Genomic DNA, 15780 nt, shown 5'->3' on the forward strand with positions numbered 1-15780 from the left:
TTCCCCCCCCCCTTTCCCCTCACAACCTCTTATATGTAATTTTGTGTAACATTGAGGGTCTCCTACCATTTCCATATGATTTCCCTTCTCTCTCCCTTTCTCTCCCCCCACTCGTCTCTGTTTAATGTTAATCTTTTCCTCATGCTCTTCCTCCCCATTCTGTTCTTAGTTGCTCTCTTTATATCAAAGAAGACATTTGGCATTTGTTTTTTAAGGATTGGCTAGCTTCACTTAGCATAATCTGCTCTAATGACATCCATTTCCCTGCAAATTCCATGATTTTGTCATTTTTTATTGCTGCGTAATACTCCATTGTGTATAAATGCCACATTTTTTTATCCATTCATCTATTGAAGGGCATCTAGGTTGGTTCCACAGTCTAGCTATTGTGAATTGTGTCGCTATGATCATTGATGTGGCAGTATCCCTATAGTACGCTCTTTTAAGATCCTCAGGGAATAGTCCGAGAAGGGCGATAGCTGGGTCAAATCATTGTAGCTTCTTAATCTTTATCTTTCTCTCTCATCTAATTGGGATTGTTGAAATGTTGTAAGAATAGTATTCTTTTTCTGGGACCAGCAGTGTACTTCAAATGACCCTACGACAAATACCAGGCTTTCTTCAGCCTAAACTCCACACAGTTGTGTGCTTGCATTCTTTGCAGCTAACTGGATCTGCCACAGTGATAAAGGGAGCACACAGTAGAAGGCATGAAGTTTTCTTGTCTTCCTCGTATTCCACTGAGTGACGTGGTCAAGTTGCTTAACCTGTCTGGACTTTGGTTTCCTCATGGCTAGTGGGATGGGCTTATTTAGTATTATTATTCTAGAATCCCAAACCCTGTAGGAGTAGAAGTTCTCTCATTATCTTGGGCTGCAAAGCACTACTTGAGACTCGGTAAAATCCTTAAGTAATAAGTGCTGATGCACAGAATCTGAAGGAGGATAATATTTATATCTACTTGTAAATATTTTCTTCTGGTAGACATCAGAGTAGATATAGTGCACCATCAAGCAGTAAGAGACAAATAACTTCATATTCCAAAGTGACAGGGCCACTTTCAAGGACCATCCTATAAGTGACCTAGGCTCCAAAGGAAGGAAGATAAGTGGACAGATGACAAACATGTAAAACTCAATTTATCCACATAGATATGGAATCACATGTCCAGGAGCCAGGCAGGCACTAGCATGAATTCAACAGAGCTTTCCAAGCGGACAAAACTTTGTCAGGAATTCAGGATAAAAAGAAGCAGAAAAAGAATAAGAGCCAAGTTTTAGGGGTAGAAACAATATCAGAAATTTTAAAAACTCAATTTAAAAAAAATTAAATAACATAACAAAATAATCTGAGGCTTCTTATGAGTACCATTGCAAAGGTAACCAGGCACAGATTTGGGGGCCTAGAGGAGTGGCTGGCCAAGCAGCAAGCTAGGAACGGAATTTAACAAAATAAGATTTGCTAAAGTTTCAGAATCAGAATTGAACAAGTTATGGGACTACTTGTGGATGTTATAATGTGTTCATGAAAAAGAGCCTTAGCTGATCCCTGGAAATTATTGTTTTTTAAGAGGTCAGGCTCAGGAAGTCCTAATAGAATAGGGATGTACAAATATTTGAATACCTTGGATAAAAATTCTATGCAAGATACTGAGGCCTAATATTAGATTACAGTAGACTAAAACAGAAGAATTTAGAGAGTAAACGAGTTAGAATTTTAGGATCCATGACATGACTTTGACAGTTCTGTTATGGTACATAAGATATGTCTGTATTATTACCTTTAGGATAACATTATAGAAGCTTTGGAACTTCACAAGTCAACAGCTAGTTTGACTTCCTAGTGGTAAAAGAGGAAAAAGAAAAATAGTCCTGACAGATGTATCCCATAAAAGCAAAGTGATGAAAATTAAAGAATGCCTGAAATGTTCCTGTCAGGTCCCATTCTCCTCAAGAAAGCTGCCTCATAGATGAACAATTTCAGGATGTTTCATTTATGAAACCCGCCTCCTTGATGCAGAGACAGGCAAGGCCACAGGCTGGCCCCCAGGACCAGAGACTAATGAGAATGGCCAGTTGGACCTGGTTGGGGTTGCCTTTACTTGGGTTTACTGTGACACCTGTGAGACCCAGGTGAGAAATCAGGCCATGTCCCTACTTATTCAGAAAGTGCCTGACATGTTCCCATGGTCCAGTAGGAATAAGTCCTTCCCCCAGAAATTCTGGCTGGTTTTTCATGTGACAAGTTTCATCAGGGAAGAACTATGGCTGACCTTGTGCCCCATCTTTATTACCAGTTGAAGACATCGGCAGCCCAGTTACTGACTTTTTGATCTCTTTTTCCTCTTCATAATTGGATCTACTTAGTTTTTCATTGCACCAAGCCAAGCAATGGACTTTCATGGAAGGATCGAGCCCACTTCACATTTTTTTTGAATGACATGACAACATACAACTGTCCCCAGAATACTTTGTAAGCATTTTTTTTAAAGATATATGGAGAAACCTGACATTTCTACCAATTTTCATGGGCACCCAAAAGGGCAAGAGCAGATAACTGAAATATCCCTTCATACATGACACCTTGTCCAACCTTCACTGAAGCCAACAAAGGATACCACTGAAAGGATTCCTAAGAATATCCACACCATGACCTTCTACCAGGCAAGATGACTGGCTGGGCTGTTGGGCAGAGGTGGGTAGATTTTGCAGAAAAGACTGGAATATTTTAAATTTTGTGCTAATCACTAACTACCCGACGAGCCAAATATTCCTGTTCTCCCAGTGATTTAGATAGAGCATGTCCTCAAGCTTTCACCCAGCTAGTGATTCTATGGAGAGCAAAACCCACGCTGAGCTCTAAGCTGCCAGGATGAAATGACATGCAAAGGGAAAATGAGGGCACACTGCTGAAGGCAAGGGTAAGAGAACAGGGCATATGTAATATGGGAACAGCAGCCGGGAAGCCAAAGCACAATAGGAGACGCAACTAGCGGGAGAAACAAAGGGCAGCCAGACAGTATTTCACAAATACATTAGGAACAAGACAAAGGAGAATGTAGACCCGCTAATTAGTAGGGAGGGAAAACAAATAGCAGATGCATCAGAAGGCTTGAGCTTCTAATACCTATTATGCTCTAGGCTTCACAAAAATGGTTAGCTATCATCAGAAGCTGAATATAAACCACAGTAATGAGCACATGGGGAAAAAAAAAGGGGGGGAAGTTTAAATGGAAACCAAACAGCTTAGTAACTACTTAGTCAAGCTGGATGGTTTCAAATCAGGACCTGACAAGAGTCGCAGTGCTATGGTAACAAAAACTAGCTTGTGAAACGCGCAAGCTTAAAAATGCTAAGGAAGGAGTGGGAAGATTTCAGGTGGCCAAATTAGAGGCAACTGCAAGGTCAGCCTTGAGCAGGAGGAAATAAGAATAAGAAGCAGCTAGAAACAAAAGCTTTGACCCTCAGCGGCAAAACCCAGGTCTCCTCTACTGTGTGCAGTGGAAGTGAGAGGAAGATGTAGAGACATCTCCCCAGAACAAAAGCACTGGTAGGGGAGATTTGGCCAACCAGTACAACAGGTGGAGAAGAGCTTTGAATGAGACACTGCAAGTGCCACATTCCAAAATACAGCCCCTAGGTCTCAATAAAACTGTCAGCCAGTTGATGGAAGAAGGCAGCAGTCAGGGCCTAGGCTGGGTTCTGCAGAGCTACCAAGGCAGTCCTGGCAAGCTGACCCGAGGTTCTAAGCCTTGAGTTTTCAGGTTAATAACAGCTAAACTACCTTTGTTTTCTGCTTTGTGTCATGTGCCATTCTAAGTGCTTTCTATGCATTTTTAATTTTTCTCGGGGAGCTGTTAAAATAATGCTATTAATATCTATAGTTTCTAAACTCTTCCTTGAGCTGCAGATCCTTCATGTAATTGGTCTGAATAGGCAGAGCTAGAAAGCTGAAAGAATAGGGAAGAGACAGTATTTATCTGTTCATTTGCTGGTCCTAAAATGCAAAATCTATACAACTGCTTTGACTTATTTAATTGTTGGACGTTTAATGTATTATATGATTTTTCATTGACATGTACCCCTGAAGGTTCCAGGCTGCTTAAACAAACAAATGTGCTAATTTATTAGCACATTTCTGCATACTTATCACATCCTTCTCTAACTATCAGAAAATGAGAAAGGTGAATGGACAAGGAAGTTCACCCTTAGCTGTAGTTAATAAACAAGAATGGCCACAGTCCAGTCAGGCTGTCTCAAAGGGGCAGGCAGCATCTCAGTTAGGTCGTTTTTATCTGGGACAAAATGTATGACTCATTCACATTTCCTGCATCCATGTAAAACATTGGTAAATAATCCCAGCAGTCTTTCTCCTGGGGCCAAGATGGGGTTCAAGCGTCCTGCTCCACACCCAATATGTGATTCTATTTGTAAAAACATATGTACACTATAGAGTAAATCTTCCTGGTATCAAGCCAGTAGGACTTCTGGCTTGATTTTTTTTTAATTCTTTCATTCAACCAACATTAGTCAACTTTAGCCTCAGACTGACAAAATAGATCTCTGTCATATTACTTCGCAGTCATTGATATGCTGGTCAGAACTGCAAATATTCCATGAACATATGCAAAGTTCCTAGGCAAAAACATAACATTCAGCATTGCCCTAAGTCAGGATCTTAGAACTGCCCTTTCACAGAACATGTACTCCAAAGTACATATTTTTGAACAATCAATATCACATTTGTCTTGAGTAATCAGGAGACTGTCATTCATCATACTTAATGTGTTTCTTCTCTGGGTGGCAGTGACACAGGGGTCAACTCTGGATTAAGTTTAGGACATAGCCAAGCAAACAGAAAAGATGCTGATGTTCAGGTTCAGAGTATAGAAGTGAAACTCTCTGATTCTCCCCTCTGATCTAGGGACTGATGCAAAATAAACTACTGAACAGTCAAATGAGTTTACCTCTAGAGAGATGGACCAGGAAAGAGCTAACAATCAAACATGACCCTAGACATAAATCTAACACATTCCTACTTTCAAGTTTCCTTTCTATATGATTAGGCAGGTTCTTCTGGTCACTGAGTTTAATGTAATTATGAGGTTACAAAGTCCTTTAGCAATACTCCAGACTTTCCTCTGCACCTCTCTTTCAGTGAATATCCAGGAACATTTCATATATGTCAACTATATGCATTGATATCACTTCTAAGAATGGGTTATTCTGAGCATGACACTCATATCCCTTGTTTATCAATTTTTATTAATTTGATGTTCAGAAGCTACCATGTGCTTAGGGTCTTGAGACAAAATTTTGAGTGCTATACATTTAACTACAAATTGCTGAGAATCTGGTGAAATCTTGTGAGCTCAGTTCAAAACCAGCATAGGAGACTCCCTTGTTCTCTGCCACATAGAGTGCCATTTGCCAGAGTCTAAATAAGAAGCTGATCCTTAAATGTATGCTAGGTCCATCATGCATTCATTTGACCTCTGGTCAGCACTAATTGACTGAGCATACACTTATTGCACATTTGTTACTAGCACTGGGGATATAACTGTAAAAAATAGACACAACACAGTCTCTGTCTTCACAGAACTGATGGTCTACATATAACATCAGTGGTGTCATGCAGGAGGGACATGAGCCTCCCATGCTGCAGCCCAGGAGTTACCAACAAGGCCCATTCAGCAAATGAAAGAGACTTAAATTAGAAGTTTAAATTTAAAGAGACTTAAATTTAGAAATTTAAATTTCTAAACAGATTTGTCTTTCTACTTTTTGAAAACTATTATTGCAGAGAAGAAGGTAGATTGACTCATTGACATTTAGACAGAGCTACACAAGTACTTAGGAGCTGATCATCTGGTCATCTGTGCAAAGAAGTTAGTCCTTACCTTGGACCCAAGGAGAATGTATTAAATTTGTACCATGGTTGTTTATAAATCATCTGTTTTGAACCATCCAAACAAAATGTTATGGTTTCATTATAAGCAAAAAAGAGAAAGATGCATTTCTTTGCATATGCACTTACATAAAAGGAAAACACGTGGCTAATATTTGGCTGGCCATTTTCCACGATGGTAATGCTCAAATAATGTTATATTATTTTGAAGTCGTGAAACTAACCTGTTCTTAATTAACCAGGCTACAGGGTAAAATAATGTGTTAATGCCTAGTGTTCCTTTTAAGATAATGTACACCATAGAATGCATGGAATACATTAGCACTTCCAGATGACTCCAATACTTCTAAATGATGCTTGTATTTCTGTTAGAAGTCTTTAACTTCTTATGCAGCTGGGACCCCAGAGGATATTCTGGCCAACATTCAAGAGTCTCTAACAATGATTGAGGAACTAGTCATTACCTCCAATTAATGACAGTAGTTCTTTACAGAAGAAGAATCCTGTTGCTTACCTGATTCTTCTCCTCAGGGGTTTTGACAACCTCAGGAGAAGGTCCAGGAACAGGGCTAAGTTTACATAAAGGAGTCCCTAGAAATAGTCCTAACTGTCCATCACTTCTTTGACTTGTCCTTGCAACCCTTACTCAAGAAAAGCTATTATTGCAGGGAAGAAGGCAAATTGACTCATTGGCATTTAGACAGAGCTTTTTCATTTAGCTCTGAGAGGGCTTTTCTAGGAATTATCTCATTCAGTCCCCAGAGAAACAACTCACCCATGATCACAGTTCGTAAGTGGATGCTGTCACAATGGAGCCCAGGCTTTCAGATGTCAAGTTTATTGTGAAATGTCCTTAACCAGACCAGCTCACCAGATCTAATTTTGATTCACAGATGCCTGCATTTACACAATCTAGACATATCCCTGTTTTCCTAACTGTCACAAAGCAAATGCACAGGAAGAAATAAGAGAATTCTCCAAACTTTTTGCGAGCAGATGATGGTAATTGGGAACCAAAGGCCCTAATTGCCTGGAGGGTAAAGAGGGCAAGGGTAAAGGCTCAGAAGGACCATCCTGGAGAAACACTGTTGGCCCTCCTCACTGTCCTGCTCACAGCTACTTGACATTGACAATATTGTTGCAGAGGGCATCATGTGGAACAAATAATAGCTTCATAAAAAGAAGAAGACTTCAAGTTTAGAGAACTACCTTTTGAGCCTAGGACATTAATACACTAATCTACACTGTCCCCCACCCCCAAATTAGCAGCAGACTTTAAGGGTAAGAAAGCCCAAGGCAGGCTCTACACTCAGGCATCTGTCTGCAGTGCACACTGGGGATGTACCCTTTCTGTTTACAATATTTACTTAGGATTCTTTATCACCAAATAAGTAAAACAAGGATAGAAAGAGTTCATTCATGACTCATTGGTATGAGAGGGACTTAAAGAAAAAAGTATTTTTTTTAATCTTAAAAGAAGTATTTTGTCGTCAAAAACTTTATCATCGTTATTATTAGTAGTAGTAGTTTTATTTTGACATTACTAGTTACCCAGGAGTAGCTATCCTAGCGCAGCCAAAGATGGTAATTGAATGAAGAATTGATTTTTATTTCATCTAACAAAAAGAAGCTCTTATTATTTTTACAAATTACCCATAATTACAATTGTCTGGAGAATGTCTTATCAGCTTGAGTGGGACAGAAATAAGCTAGATGTACAATAGCACTTCCTCGTCTATGATTTAAATTTGTATGCTCATTAATGGCAATGTAAATTAGCATTATAGCAAATTTAGTCCATGTCACTCTTCTGGGCAGAGTCTAATACTGCTGATGAGCAATATTTAGCAGACATTTCGTGTATTTCTATAACAGTCCTAGGTTTCTGTATAGGGGGCCTGGGGTATTCTTTTAATGGATAAAGATTCTGTCAGACTTACTACATCAGGGCTTGATTCATAAAATATTAACCAACTGCCATGCTCTTTTACACACAGCAGTCTTGAAGATTGGTAAACTATTTCCTAGCCATATTTTGGAGACCACTTATTTTTACAAATATGTCTTCCACCCACTTTCACATCTGATCCTTGGTGGACACCTAAGGTCAGCAAAATCCCTATCTCAATCTGAACACTGAAGAATCCCAGGACAAGAATGACAGAGGGGCAGAAAAGCATTGACACCTTTTCCCAGAAGAGTCTTAGCTGACACTTCTTTAACAAATGGCCATCTATATTCTTACTGATTTTCTACTGCCTTGATCCATCAGTTACTGACAAACAAATATTCAAGTCTTCAACTGTATTTAAGAATTTTTCTCCCTTCAGTCCTATCAGTTTTTAATCTTGTATATTTTATTTTATTTATTTTTTTTTAATTTTTTTTTATTGGTTGTTCAAAACATTATAAAGCTCTTGACATATCATATTTCATACATTAGATTCAAGTTGGTTATGAACTCCCAATTTTACCCCAAATACAGATTGCAGAATCACATCGGTTACACATCCACATTTTTACATAATGCCCTATTAGTAACTGTTGTATTCTGCTACCTTTCCTATCCTCTACCATCCCCCCTCCCTCNTTAACTTTTGTGCATGGCGAGAGGAGGGGATTCAGTTTCATTTTGTTGCATATGGATTTCCAGTTTTCCCAGCACCATTTATCAACTTGATCTAATTGGTGTTTATAGAGTACTCCATCCAACAGCCCCAGAATAGCCATTGTTTTCAAGCTATTGTAGAACATTCAGAACGTTAGAGTACATCCAATGTCCTTCAGCATACTTTAACAAATGTAAAACAATAAAAATTATACAAAATTAAAAAAAAGTATCATTACAATAAAGGACTCTAACAAATTTAAAAAAAAAAAAACAAATGGCAAATTAACACGAAGAAGCATAACAAATTTATTTAGTCAAAGTTTGATGTGACAAAGATGCCTTTGGAATGAAGACTCAAAGACCCAGGGAAAATGGTCTCTTTTCATGCTTAGATTTGAGGAAGAATGGATAGTCATGTAGAAATGTGAGAGGACAGAAGGGAAGGAGATGACTTCATGGAGCCAGACTGAAGGGGGGGACTCAGCAAGGCCCATGTGTCTGCCATTGGCCTCCCTTTCTGACAATCCTTCCTCCCAAGGAGAGAGGGCACAGCCCCTTCTGAGAGGAAGTTCTTAGGATTTACTATCAGGCAAAGTAGGTCAGAGAATGCCTTTATGTACAGCTTTGACACTGAAAGAGTAATATTTTAGGCTTTCTGTTTTTCTTTGAGGAAAATGGTTTCTAGTTTCTATGGGGCACCTTGGTGAAGAGGAATTCTGGTTTCTTTGACTCACTTCCACGGAGAACGAAGGATCAGAGACAAGAGGGCAGGGGAATGTCACAGAGACCTCGGCTCTAAGTCTGCTTCTGAGGCCTTCTAAGGCTGTTTACTTCAAAGTACTTAGCTGGCTGAAATGTCATACTTTCCATCACTAGCTTTGAACAGATTCCAAATTGTGTCTTATCTAGTAATTCAGAACTATGCTCCATTTTCAAAAGAATGCCAAAGACTTGTAGAAGCCAAATAATTTCTAGAAGTGTTCTGATGTCTAGATGGGAGATGATAGGGATTTTTATGATCTTTTCCTGATAACTTTCCCCCTCCCCAGACACATAAATAAATAAACACATAAAATCCAGGAGGACTCTTTCTTTGTGTGCATGTCGTCTCCATTCTACAGATTGAGAATCCCAGAGGAGAGGGCAGAGGGGAAGGGGTCCATTCTCGATTGCTACACAACTCTAGCATATTGATACCTGGTTACTTACAAAGTTGTTTGGAAACAGTGAATGCTGAGATGGGCTGGGTGTGTTGAAAGAGGAAAGGTTTTTCAAGCGACCACTGCAGCCTGCTATTCACTAATTCTTGTTAAAAACTATTTTCAGTGTTGAATTGGTACTGTTCTTTTATTGCAGGTGCATAACAGAATGGTCTTTTTAATGTCATGTCTTCAAATTACATAGGAGTACACCAGAGGGTGGACCTACACCTGCAGCTGGTGACTGCTCATAGTATTTATAATGCAAAATAGCTAATTAAGATGATGGTCAAGTGGTAGTTTTCTGCTGATATTAGCACAGAAAATCATGGCTGTCTCTCTGTGTGCTCTTACCCTATACAGTAACAGCAAGCTAACAACAAATGCCCAATTTCAACATCACAGCTATCGAAAATAAGCTAAGGAATCTTCTAAATAAATGCATTTGCACTGGCATTCACTAATAGTCATGCATCTTATGTCTGAACTATACTTTTTAAAATCACAGTCTCTGAAGTGGGGTCCAAGGACTATGTGCATCAAGTTCAGCTGCAGACATTTTCTAAGGTACAGATTCCTTGATTTTACTCTACTTACTGGGTTAGATTTTGGGAATCTGCATGTTTACAATGTCCCCAAGGTTACTTTAACCATAGTTGAAGAACCACTCTCTAAAACAAATGAGAATAACTTGATTAAGGTCTTGTAGCATCTTTGTGAAAGTAAAATAAGTGGTTACTAAATTATTCATAGGGCAAACAGTCCTGGGAAAATAAAAATAATGTCACCAGCACCTGATATCTGACCACAGGCTGCAGATCCTGACTCCACATCCTGTTTTCAATTACCCATTCTCAACTCCAACATGAGCCAAGTTCAAATCACCCACACAGAGCCAGATCTGCCCTGCCCTGGAGCACTAGGCAAGGCACACTCCTAGGGTCCAGATGCCCATACATGTGAATTCCACAGAGGTAAGAGGCTGATGCATAAGTCCCCAAGGTCAGTTTCTCCATTTTACAAATTGAGTCAGAATTAACCACCTCTACTAAAGTTCTTTTAGCTATTGTTTAATTAGAAATGTATCAGTTTTAGAACAAGATTTCACCACTTCTATTCAACATAGTCCTGGAAATTCTAGCCAGAGCAATTAGATAGAAGAAAGAAATTAAAGGGATACAAATAGAAAAAGAAGAACTCAAGCTATCCCTTTTTGCTGATGAAATAATTCTATATTTAGAAAGACTCCACCAGAAAACTTCTAGAACTCATAAATGAATTCAGCAAAGTAGCAGGATATGAAATTAACACCCATAAATCAATTGCATCCCTATACATCAGTGATGAATCAACTAAAACAAAAATTAGTAAAACAATCCCATTCACAATAGCCTCAAAAAAATGTCTGGGAATCAGCCATGATAATAGTTATCAGTGCTCCCAAGACAGGTCAGAAATAGTGTTCATAGGAGGCCCTCAGTACATTATATTGCTCCATATCATCTTGAGGTACTGAGAAAACAGGTAAGCAGAGATTTGCCAGGGTGTTCTAAAAGCCTTAAATGAAAATATAAACACTGAAAGTCTTCTGAACTTGCCCAATAACCAATGCTGTGAAAGGTATTTGAGTTCTTCAAAGACAGGCAATGTCTTAATGTCTCTGCTACTGCTGGGCTTGAGAAGTGCTCAAGTGGATAAGGTCTTCTCAATAGCATCTAGTTGATGCTACTGTAAAACTCCTAAGCCGCAAATTTGAAATGTCTTAAGTAATGATTTGTTCCAGTGATTTAATTAAAATTTAAGCCACACATCTGTTTGAAAACATATCAACAGAGATAGCTATGCTTGTTCATGGGATGGTGATTGACAGGGAGGAACAGATTGACTTGGCATATATGTAGAACTCATTAATCTTTTTCAAGTACATTCAGGGGAAACATGAAGTTCTCTCAACAAGCTGTTACCAAAACAACACTTTTATTTGCATGGTTGGAATCCTAACTGTATAAATGGAAGTCACAAGTTAAGGAAGACGGCCCTTCTCTACTGTGATCAAGTTTTCTGGAATTATAGCATCTAATATCATAAGCAACAGAACATCAGTTAAATAACATCAATGCCTGCTCTAGTTGCTGCAGTGTTAATATCTGAATAGGATATAGCCAAAGCTGAGGTCCATCTTAGCTTGTGTTAAATGTTGTTGGTCCCTGCCTATTTGTGAATTTCATGTCTGCTTTAAGCGTCATAACTTTGTGTTTCAAAAAGAAAGCTAATTTACTCACTAGAGATCTGGGAGTTCCTAAACCATCTTGTTATATCGTTAGGAGATTAGATGCCACAATGATAGAAGAGGGGAGAAAAATTAAAGATAAAGCTATCATTTTCTTGAAGAAAGAGATCAGTCAAAATAAAAAAGAAAGGAAGAGCAACCACCCTTAAGAAGACACCCTCCAAATATCTGTGGGAGATTTGGGTTGATGGGAATTTTCATGAACTTAGCATTTCTGGCTTTGTTCTTTCTTTGAATGCTGTCTCTGCACATTTAAATCCATCTTATTTCAAAATGCTGGGTTCGTAACTGAGAAGAAATAGTGCAGATGGCTAAATTATCCTCACTTGTTTGAAACCATGACAACTTACCATAATATAGCTTTAAACACCTGAAATTAATTAGAGACAGTGCATTTAAATATGGAGAGCATGATTTACAGTAAGGGCTTAAATACAGAGACGTGTTTTGATTTTAGGTTGTCACTTATTATTTTACCTATAAATGTTGATAAAACAGACTTTATTTTGTCTTTTAATAAAGAATATTTTTAAGAACAAGAAGAGGAGCATAATGCTCAATATTTGGAGACTATTAATTTTTGAAAAACAGAATAAAATCTTTTGGTATAAACTTTCAGTAATCATCATGGGTGACAGAAAAGTTCAGTGACAGTTTTTAAGTACCTAACATGGGTCATTAATTTTTTACACTGGTACTACCTAAACATTATCATAGGTTCTTCATCAGTTGAAACTCCATCTGGTTTATCTTATTCCCTTACAGTAATTTGGAAAGGATACAGCCCAGTGGAACAGAGTCAGATAAACTCTGGTTTGGAGCTTGACTCACCAGCTGAGTAGCTGTATGACTTCAGGTCAATGGTTTAACCACCATGAGAGAGAGAAAATATTCAGAATGAAGGAGAAAGAGAATCAGAGCTAATGGGACTGACTAGAACAAGAGAGGGAGCTCTCTCTGGGGAAACAATAAATTAGGGTCAAGGTATATTAAATTTGAGAAGCTAATAGGCTTTCAAGGAAAGGAAAAGATAAAAAGCATGGAAAGTACTGGAAAACTGGGATCCAGGAGAGAGCAGGGGAGTATCGATAGATATTTAGAAGCCACTGGCAGATAATATTGATAATAATTGAACTCATGAAAGTGATTGAGATCACAGAAGAAAAGAGTACAAAGAAAAGAGAATAACTGTACAACCTTGGAAATTTCAAAGATCAATCTGCAATGAAAGAAACCAAAAAAGGTCAATCTAGAAATAGGAAGAAAGTCGAGATACTCCCATGTCACATAGTATTTTGAATAGAAGAAGGTAGACCACAAGATCAAATGCTTTGGAGCCATCATAAAAGATCAAGACTGGAAAAATAAAAGGCAATTGTATTTGACTCTTAGGGAGCACTCTTGGTAAAATGGTAGACAGAAACCAGGTTTGTAGGGGTTACAAGTAAGTGTGAGAAGGAATCACAGGCACCAAGGATAGAAACACTTTTAAGAAGTTTAGGGTGAAAAGATAGGTAAAAATAGCACAATGGTCTCAGGTAACTCAGAGAACTTCTTTTAAAGTTGGGAGACCAACTTTTTGTTTGTTAATGGGGGCCCAGGGCACAGAGCAAAAGAGAAATGCATCAAGTGAGTTTCTATGAACTTGGAGGGGAAATAAGGTGAAAGACACAGAGTTAGGTTGGTTTTGGGAAACAGAGAATCTTCTTCCTCTGAATCAGAGGGAAGAAAGCTAGAGAGAGATACAGGTCAATTTTATGAGGGTTCAACTCAATTTCTTTCTCCTTATTTATCCATAGTTTTCTGCCTGTCTCTCTCCACCCCCCCTACTCCCCACGCCCTACTCATCAGATGTCAAGTAAAATACTACCTTGGAGAAGAAAAACACATATTCATTTTTAGAATGGTAACTTCAGGCCATGGTGATATATTTTAGAAAAAAGAAATCAAGAGGTCATCCTGATACACCATTATGATCTGAAAGAATTGCTGAACATTAAAAGGAGGCTAGCTTAATTCATTCCCTTAGTAGGATTAGTCATGACACAAAATACTTAACACTTGAAGAGACCTTTAAGGCTATTTTTTGTAAACAGGATATTATTAAAATGAAATCTGAGTCTATAATGCAAATATAATGAATTAGTTTAATACCACAGAATTCCTTGAACAATTTTCAGGAGGAGAAAAAGTATTTCCTGAAATCTAGAGCCCATGACTTCAGCCATAGTATGTATTTGAAGAGATCTCATTTCACCTACTACTTTAAAAATTACCACTCACTTACTTTTCACCCCATTGGAGAGGGAGATTCCCCTGACCTAGAGTTATGGCAATGGCCTAGCACAGTACACCAAAACTGGATAAACAACGTTAATGGTAGTTTATAAATCACATGTACTCACAGCCTGGGGGCAATGGACACAGCCAAATATCTAGAGTCATGCAGCCATTGTACTTGGAAAGAGAGTTAACAGCTATAGGTCAGGGAGGTAGATTTTGTAGAATCAAAAGGGTAAGGGGCCCCATGGTTTCCTGGGGTGTCATGACTGAATTGAGTAATCTTGTGCATCACCCGTCCTACTGAGGGATGAGCAGGAATGGGTCCCTTGTCTCCTTGATAGAGAGATTTATTAAGGCATTTTATGCACAGGAATAAGGTAAGGATGAGAATGACCTAATCATTAGGCCACTAGAGGCCCTCTCAACTTATCAAATGTCAAGGCAGCACATGATATTGAGCCTTCAATTTTGGCCTCACACCGAACCCACAGCTTAAGTGAATCTGTGTAATAAGAAGCCATGTTCTAATGGGAATATCCTGTCATTTGTGGCAGCATTGATGCATTTTGCCAATGTTGGAAGTGGAGGGGTCCCTCAAGAAAGCTTTTCAAGGCTCATCAGAGTGATTCACATTAATAGTATCTTTTGTAACTTCCATAGACAATGTTTTTGTTTTTTTTTTTTTTTTTAAACTTAAAATACGGTCACATATAAACACTGTACCCACTAATGCCTCTGGTCTATTTTGAAATAGCATTGGCTCTAGAAGCCTATATTCCTTCTCTGAATGAAGTGTTCCTCACTGAGCAGAATGGAAGGAAGCCTAATCTGCCAATTAAATATTATGTCAGTTTTACGGCTGGCAATACTAGAGCTTACAGGTTGGCCTAGTTGTGACACCAGAAACACGATCCCTGGTTTGATTCTTGGCACCGAGTATCATTCAGGGTCCCAGCAGAAAACAAATGTTACAATCAAGCAGGGTCATTGAACAGAGTTTGATGATGGGTGCATGTAGGGATAGAAACCACACCAGTTATTTTAACAGAGACAATTCAATGGAAGTGCGTGCTGGGTGACTGAAAGGGTAGAAGGAGGACACTAAGTAATCATAGAGGGTCGATGAGCTCCAGAAAGCAGCTTGGGCTGGAGACTACGGGCAGCCATTGGTCTTGTATATTATTAAGCTATACAAGATGGTAAGAGTAGACCTTTGAGGAAGGGGCTCCACTGGCTGGTGCTGATGGCTCTCAAAGGGCAGAATGAGACTGATTCTGTAAGTTTTAAAAACAAACAGCAAATTGAACCAAAAGGATTCAGTTGTTGCTGCTGCTGCTGGAACAAAATGCTACTTGTCAGAGTGAAGAAGTGAAGGCGCCAAGATGCTGAGAGAAACAGGAAACAAGCAAGGGGGGGGGTCCTTTCTCCAGCCTTGCAGTCTCCCTCGAGCATGGAGAACCCAGCACAGAGCTGGTTGGCCTCGCAGAGAT

At 38.9% G+C, this 15780-nt stretch overlaps 1 protein-coding gene across 1 annotated transcript in view; it reads left to right on the top strand.

The window, feature by feature from the left end:
* Celf2 (CUGBP Elav-like family member 2) overlaps window positions 1-15780 on the top strand; it is a 788139-nt gene that overhangs the window by 58382 nt on the left and 713977 nt on the right. The window lies entirely within an intron of this gene.

Source organism: Marmota marmota, unplaced genomic scaffold, assembly GCF_001458135.2.
Source record: "Marmota marmota marmota unplaced genomic scaffold, marMar, whole genome shotgun sequence".
NCBI lineage: Eukaryota > Metazoa > Chordata > Mammalia > Rodentia > Sciuridae > Marmota > Marmota marmota.